Raw genomic sequence first — 7817 nt, 5'->3', positions numbered from 1 at the left:
GAATTACTACTTTCAATAAGTACACTTAAACGGCTAATTGGGAATAGAAAAACTGTAAAAAGCCCTCTGAGAAAGCCCCCCTCTAACCTTTGATAGTAAGCTTTTCTGTAGTCTGCCTGTTGATGTATTTTCCGTTTGAACTGTGCACAACATGAAGAGACGGAACACTGGCGGCTTGTCACAATGCCCCCGCTGACATCACAATAGCGCTGCTGCCTAGAAAACAAGCTGCGCAGCAGAAGTTGTTCTTTGGGTGGGAGGGTGGGCTAGTGTAAGGAGGGGGCAAGCTCTTTTTTTCCCGGGTGGTAGGGGGATGACAGGAGAAGGGATGCGGGTGGTGAGAAGGGTACAGAGGGCAGGGTTTGGGGGCTGGGAAGGAAAGGGAAAAGATTAGGGTTTGGGGATGATGAAAGGGCTTTCTACGGGTAAGGATGGCAAAGGGTGGCAGTGACGGAAAGTCAGGCAACCTGTCCTGTCCGTCTTTTTGTATCGTGAATTGGAAAGACTGCAAGGGGGAGGGGAGTTGCTTGCGCCCTAAAGGAGGAGTTATTCAGATTCATTGCAGTGGGGGGCGGCGGCTGCAAAACGCACCATTCTTCTTGTTTTTGCTCTGCAAAGCAGCCTTTTCAAGGGTTGGCTTGGGTGACAAAATGTCTTCTGTAGGCGTGGGTTTGTCTCCCTCTCGCTCTCTCTCCCTAAGATGTGTCCGGCATAGGCCAGGGTGCCACTCGAGGCCCAAACCAATTCTGGTTATCGCTTCTCGGCCTTTTGGCTAAGATCAAGTGTAGTATCGTTCGAAAAGGTGGTTTAAGGCTCCGGCCACCTTAGTACAATGATGCAATGCACACTGGAAGGATGCGCTTGTTAGTACTTTGGGAGGATAGTATATCCATCTAGAGGAAACCATGGCCCTACCAGGATCGAGGCTATTAGACTGAGTAAGTGTGGGGGTTATGGTGCAATGTGCCCCAGGAATGGACACCCTGGAGGGAGTCTGAACTTGCTAGGTTGGGACCCTGGTAAGCCTCAGACTCTGTCGCACGCCGCGCCTTGCCTATTCATACTTTCCAAGCATATTGCCCTATCCCGGCCTTCTGGCTAAGAAGGGAAATTTTTATAATCCCGGTCGGAGGTACGATCAGCTTTGGGCTGAGAAACCAACACCCGGTTGGAGGTCCGGGTCAGCTTTGGCTGGGAAACCAACACCCGGTTGGAGGTCCGGTTAGCCTTGGGCTGAGAAACCAACACCCGGTTGGAGGTCCGGTCAGCCTTGGGCTGAGAAACCAACACCCGGTTGGAGGTCCGGTCAGCCTTGGGCTGAGAAACCAACACCGGTTGACGGTCCGGGCAGTCTCGGCTGCGAAACCAACGACTAGTAGCTCCCTACTCCACTTGGGTAAGATGCCTCGGTGGACGCTGGGAGCAACAACAAGGCTCAACCAGGCTTCTTCTTGGGGGAGCACCGAAGATCCCTGACCCTCGCTGTGGCCTTCTGGCTCGGAGGGACGGGGTTGATTTTTGGGGATCCTCTTCTCACGGAGGGGTCCACACGAATCCTAGCCTTTGCACTGTTTTTGGTGTGACTTCGGTCATGCATTTTTGCGGTGCTTTGGAAAGCTTCATTAAATCAAAAATCTGTTCTTATCAGTTTAATATCTGATACGTCCCCTATCTGGGGACCATATATTAAATGGATTTTTAGAACAGGGAGATGGAAAAAGAGCTTGCTCTGTCCACTCCACGCATTGACCTGGTATTGCAGTACCTCCAGGACCGGTGCACCCCTTCTTAACCCAGTTTCCAAAAGCAGAACTCAATTCACCTGATTCATATTAGCCCGATTTAATGAATTGGAAGAAAGCATACGTCTTCATATGCACCTCAATTTGGCCCATTCACTTTTCACACTTCCTCCTTTTGTTTTTTATCTTTCACACTTTTGACTTTCTTTATTCATCCAAATAGCAAACTCATCACCACTCAACCTGACCAACTCGGCTTTGTCCCGTGCTGCAGTTCTCTGTCTTATCTAGATCATTTGCAATTGAATGGAATAGATCCCTTTTGGACAAAGTGGATTCACCTGCTGCTGCAGTGACCACAGGTGTGATAAGATCTAGAATTGGCATCTGGTGCGATCTCTCCGCTTCCACTCCAAAGAAAGTTACCTGTTTATTCCTATCATGCATTGGTTTTTGGGGTTTTCTTTGAGTAATGATGATCTCTTTAGTAGTCTGTTGGCGCCCTCTCCTGGAGGAATAGTTTGCTTGCTCTTGGACATTCTAAAAGAGAGGTCATGATAGACATTGAGCTTCTGAGCTCAATTGGGGACAGTCATGGGTGATGAATGTTTGCAACCTGCTGCAAAGCCTCATACCGCAATATAAGGAACGTCAAATACTAAGAAAGGGCGGCCTATGAAAGAATTACTACTTTCAATAAGTACACTTAAACGGCTAATTGGGAATAGAAAAACTGTAAAAAGCCCTCTGAGAAAGCCCCCCTCTAACCTTTGATAGTAAGCTTTTCTGTAGTCTGCCTGTTGATGTATTTTCCGTTTGAACTGTGCACAACATGAAGAGACGGAACACTGGCGGCTTGTCACAATGCCCCCGCTGACATCACAATAGCGCTGCTGCCTAGAAAACAAGCTGCGCAGCAGAAGTTGTTCTTTGGGTGGGAGGGTGGGCTAGTGTAAGGAGGGGGCAAGCTCTTTTTTTCCCGGGTGGTAGGGGGATGACAGGAGAAGGGATGCGGGTGGTGAGAAGGGTACAGAGGGCAGGGTTTGGGGGCTGGGAAGGAAAAGGAAAAGATTAGGGTTTGGGGATGATGAAAGGGCTTTCTACGGGTAAGGATGGCAAAGGGTGGCAGTGACGGAAAGTCAGGCAACCTGTCCTGTCCGTCTTTTTGTATCGTGAATTGGAAAGACTGCAAGGGGGAGGGGAGTTGCTTGCGCCCTAAAGGAGGAGTTATTCAGATTCATTGCAGTGGGGGGCGGCGGCTGCAAAACGCACCATTCTTCTTGTTTTTGCTCTGCAAAGCAGCCTTTTCAAGGGTTGGCTTGGGTGACAAAATGTCTTCTGTAGGCGTGGGTTTGTCTCCCTCTCGCTCTCTCTCCCTAAGATGTGTCCGGCATAGGCCAGGGTGCCACTCGAGGCCCAAACCAATTCTGGTTATCGCTTCTCGGCCTTTTGGCTAAGATCAAGTGTAGTATCTGTTCTTATCAGTTTAATATCTGATACGTCCCCTATCTGGGGACCATATATTAAATGGATTTTTAGAACAGGGAGATGGAAAAAGAGCTTGCTCTGTCCACTCCACGCATTGACCTGGTATTGCAGTACCTCCAGGACCGGTGCACCCCTTCTTAACCCAGTTTCCAAAAGCAGAACTCAATTCACCTGATTCATATTAGCCCGATTTAATGAATTGGAAGAAAGCATACGTCTTCATATGCACCTCAATTTGGCCCATTCACTTTTCACACTTCCTCCTTTTGTTTTTTATCTTTCACACTTTTGACTTTCTTTATTCATCCAAATAGCAAACTCATCACCACTCAACCTGACCAACTCGGCTATGTCCCGTGCTGCAGTTCTCTGTCTTATCTAGATCATTTGCAATTGAATGGAATAGATCCCTTTTGGACAAAGTGGATTCACCTGCTGCTGCAGTGACCACAGGTGTGATAAGATCTAGAATTGGCATCTGGTGCGATCTCTCCGCTTCCACTCCAAAGAAAGTTACCTGTTTATTCCTATCATGCATTGGTTTTTGGGGTTTTCTTTGAGTAATGATGATCTCTTTAGTAGTCTGTTGGCGCCCTCTCCTGGAGGAATAGTTTGCTTGCTCTTGGACATTCTAAAAGAGAGGTCATGATAGACATTGAGCTTCTGAGCTCAATTGGGGACAGTCATGGGTGATGAATGTTTGCAACCTGCTGCAAAGCCTCATACCGCAATATAAGGAACGTCAAATACTAAGAAAGGGCGGCCTATGAAAGAATTACTACTTTCAATAAGTACACTTAAACGGCTAATTGGGAATAGAAAAACTGTAAAAAGCCCTCTGAGAAAGCCCCCCTCTAACCTTTGATAGTAAGCTTTTCTGTAGTCTGCCTGTTGATGTATTTTCCGTTTGAACTGTGCACAACATGAAGAGACGGAACACTGGCGGCTTGTCACAATGCCCCCGCTGACATCACAATAGCGCTGCTGCCTAGAAAACAAGCTGCGCAGCAGAAGTTGTTCTTTGGGTGGGAGGGTGGGCTAGTGTAAGGAGGGGGCAAGCTCTTTTTTTCCCGGGTGGTAGGGGGATGACAGGAGAAGGGATGCGGGTGGTGAGAAGGGTACAGAGGGCAGGGTTTGGGGGCTGGGAAGGAAAGGGAAAAGATTAGGGTTTGGGGATGATGAAAGGGCTTTCTACGGGTAAGGATGGCAAAGGGTGGCAGTGACGGAAAGTCAGGCAACCTGTCCTGTCCGTCTTTTTGTATCGTGAATTGGAAAGACTGCAAGGGGGAGGGGAGTTGCTTGCGCCCTAAAGGAGGAGTTATTCAGATTCATTGCAGTGGGGGGCGGCGGCTGCAAAACGCACCATTCTTCTTGTTTTTGCTCTGCAAAGCAGCCTTTTCAAGGGTTGGCTTGGGTGACAAAATGTCTTCTGTAGGCGTGGGTTTGTCTCCCTCTCGCTCTCTCTCCCTAAGATGTGTCCGGCATAGGCCAGGGTGCCACTCGAGGCCCAAACCAATTCTGGTTATCGCTTCTCGGCCTTTTGGCTAAGATCAAGTGTAGTATCTGTTCTTATCAGTTTAATATCTGATACGTCCCCTATCTGGGGACCATATATTAAATGGATTTTTAGAACAGGGAGATGGAAAAAGAGCTTGCTCTGTCCACTCCACGCATTGACCTGGTATTGCAGTACCTCCAGGACCGGTGCACCCCTTCTTAACCCAGTTTCCAAAAGCAGAACTCAATTCACCTGATTCATATTAGCCCGATTTAATGAATTGGAAGAAAGCATACGTCTTCATATGCACCTCAATTTGGCCCATTCACTTTTCACACTTCCTCCTTTTGTTTTTTATCTTTCACACTTTTGACTTTCTTTATTCATCCAAATAGCAAACTCATCACCACTCAACCTGACCAACTCGGCTATGTCCCGTGCTGCAGTTCTCTGTCTTATCTAGATCATTTGCAATTGAATGGAATAGATCCCTTTTGGACAAAGTGGATTCACCTGCTGCTGCAGTGACCACAGGTGTGATAAGATCTAGAATTGGCATCTGGTGCGATCTCTCCGCTTCCACTCCAAAGAAAGTTACCTGTTTATTCCTATCATGCATTGGTTTTTGGGGTTTTCTTTGAGTAATGATGATCTCTTTAGTAGTCTGTTGGCGCCCTCTCCTGGAGGAATAGTTTGCTTGCTCTTGGACATTCTAAAAGAGAGGTCATGATAGACATTGAGCTTCTGAGCTCAATTGGGGACAGTCATGGGTGATGAATGTTTGCAACCTGCTGCAAAGCCTCATACCGCAATATAAGGAACGTCAAATACTAAGAAAGGGCGGCCTATGAAAGAATTACTACTTTCAATAAGTACACTTAAACGGCTAATTGGGAATAGAAAAACTGTAAAAAGCCCTCTGAGAAAGCCCCCCTCTAACCTTTGATAGTAAGCTTTTCTGTAGTCTGCCTGTTGATGTATTTTCCGTTTGAACTGTGCACAACATGAAGAGACGGAACACTGGCGGCTTGTCACAATGCCCCCGCTGACATCACAATAGCGCTGCTGCCTAGAAAACAAGCTGCGCAGCAGAAGTTGTTCTTTGGGTGGGAGGGTGGGCTAGTGTAAGGAGGGGGCAAGCTCTTTTTTTCCCGGGTGGTAGGGGGATGACAGGAGAAGGGATGCGGGTGGTGAGAAGGGTACAGAGGGCAGGGTTTGGGGGCTGGGAAGGAAAGGGAAAAGATTAGGGTTTGGGGATGATGAAAGGGCTTTCTACGGGTAAGGATGGCAAAGGGTGGCAGTGACGGAAAGTCAGGCAACCTGTCCTGTCCGTCTTTTTGTATCGTGAATTGGAAAGACTGCAAGGGGGAGGGGAGTTGCTTGCGCCCTAAAGGAGGAGTTATTCAGATTCATTGCAGTGGGGGGCGGCGGCTGCAAAACGCACCATTCTTCTTGTTTTTGCTCTGCAAAGCAGCCTTTTCAAGGGTTGGCTTGGGTGACAAAATGTCTTCTGTAGGCGTGGGTTTGTCTCCCTCTCGCTCTCTCTCCCTAAGATGTGTCCGGCATAGGCCAGGGTGCCACTCGAGGCCCAAACCAATTCTGGTTATCGCTTCTCGGCCTTTTGGCTAAGATCAAGTGTAGTATCTGTTCTTATCAGAACAAACTGAGCTAGCTACACTTGACGAGATACGATCAGGGAGACGAGCTCCGAAGCCCAGCCGAGACCGGAAGAGGGAGATCGGACGGAAGAAGAGCTTGGCAGAAAGAAGCAAGAAGACGAAGGCTCGGAGAAGACTTGGGGAGACCAGAGGAACTTCGAGGAGGAACACAGCGGGAGAAGACACCCGGAGAAGAATCCAAGATCCAGCTCCGGGAACTCAAGCAGGAACCAGCCATGGCAAGCAAGCCAGAGAAGGCAGCCAAGAAGGCTCAGGACCCAGGGACCTCCAGGAAGGCTCATCCAGAGGCTTCTTCGGCCCAAGAGGCCCCTACCTCCGACGCCAGCCAGCCGGAGGGAGCCCGGACGCCGCCTGAAAAGGCTCCAACCCTGGAGCCTTGGATGCGGCAGACGGTCGCCCTGAAGCTAAAGGCGGTGGATGGTAGGTTGCCGGACATGTCCAGCGACGTGTTCTGCAAGAAGATGATTCTGGATCAGGGCTTCTCCAGGGCGGAAACCCTGAGTGTCCAGACCTTCATGACTGGCATTTTTCTGGTAACCTTTGCCACGGTGAATGCCTGCAGGAGATACTGGGAGGCGATGAACGCAGCGATGCCGGACTCCCCTTTTCATTCTTTTTTAGGATCCTGTCCTATACAGAGGGATGAGAAGAGGATCACGGTCTCCATGCGGAACCCGCACACCCCAGGAAGAGACATCTCCACGTTCCTGGGACGTCTCTGCACAGTGGTGAGGGAGCCATCCCACATCCTTAACGGCAACGGATTCTGGACGGGTAAGTGGTCAGTAACCGTTCGACTCTACAGGGAACCAGCATCCGAGGATGGTCTCCAGCACCTGCCCCCGACATTCTCTCTGGGAAACTCCTTTGGTCTCATCTACTACCCGGACATGCCACACAACTGCAGGAAATGTGGCGGGAAAGGGCATTCGATGAAGACCTGCAAGGAGGACGCCTGCAGGGTTTGCCGGGTGACGGGACACAGCTCCAAGGACTGCCCAAAGAAGAAGACTTGCAACCTATGTGGACAGGCGGACCACCTTTACAAGGACTGCCCACAGCGGGAGAAATCCTGGGCAAGGGTTGCCGCGGTGACCCAGTATCGGGTAGCCACAGCTTCGTCGACCAAGGCAGCTACGACCAAGGCCACGGAGGCCAAGGACAAGGCGGCCAAGAACCCGGCGACCGTGGCTCCAGCCGATGCCCCAGCAGCCACGGAGTCCAGGAAAAAGGGTAAGAAAACTGTTGCCCCCTCCCTGGTCCCCCCCCCTGTCACCCCTGTCCAAACCCCTCCCCCCCCGGCCAACCCTACTGAGGATTCCACTACCTCCACCTCATTTCCCTACTCCTCAGTTGGTCTCCTCACCCCCCCCCCAAAGCCCACTCTCCCTCCCCAGACCATGAGAGCAG

At 50.0% G+C, this 7817-nt stretch overlaps 3 non-coding genes and 2 pseudogenes across 3 annotated transcripts; all 5 read left to right on the top strand.

Moving 5' to 3' along the window:
- Positions 1-752: 752 nt before the first annotated feature.
- On the top strand, positions 753-828 carry LOC142259735 (U2 spliceosomal RNA; annotated as a pseudogene).
- A 763-nt stretch (positions 829-1591) lies between these two features.
- Positions 1592-1787, top strand: LOC142259617 (U2 spliceosomal RNA). The gene has a single exon (XR_012728073.1). It is a non-coding gene; the product is annotated as a U2 spliceosomal RNA (small nuclear RNA).
- Positions 1788-3175: 1388 nt separating this feature from the next.
- On the top strand, positions 3176-3366 carry LOC142259516 (U2 spliceosomal RNA). Its single transcript, XR_012728000.1, has one exon. It is a non-coding gene; the product is annotated as a U2 spliceosomal RNA (small nuclear RNA).
- A 1388-nt stretch (positions 3367-4754) lies between these two features.
- Positions 4755-4945, top strand: LOC142259515 (U2 spliceosomal RNA). Its single transcript, XR_012727999.1, has one exon. It is a non-coding gene; the product is annotated as a U2 spliceosomal RNA (small nuclear RNA).
- A 1388-nt stretch (positions 4946-6333) lies between these two features.
- On the top strand, positions 6334-6423 carry LOC142259690 (U2 spliceosomal RNA; annotated as a pseudogene).
- Positions 6424-7817: the final 1394 nt, after the last annotated feature.

The sequence above is a fragment of the Anomaloglossus baeobatrachus genome (genome assembly GCF_048569485.1).
Source record: "Anomaloglossus baeobatrachus isolate aAnoBae1 chromosome 9 unlocalized genomic scaffold, aAnoBae1.hap1 SUPER_9_unloc_2, whole genome shotgun sequence".
Classification (NCBI taxonomy): domain Eukaryota; kingdom Metazoa; phylum Chordata; class Amphibia; order Anura; family Aromobatidae; genus Anomaloglossus; species Anomaloglossus baeobatrachus.
This window is presented reverse-complemented; position numbering and strand designations above follow the sequence as displayed.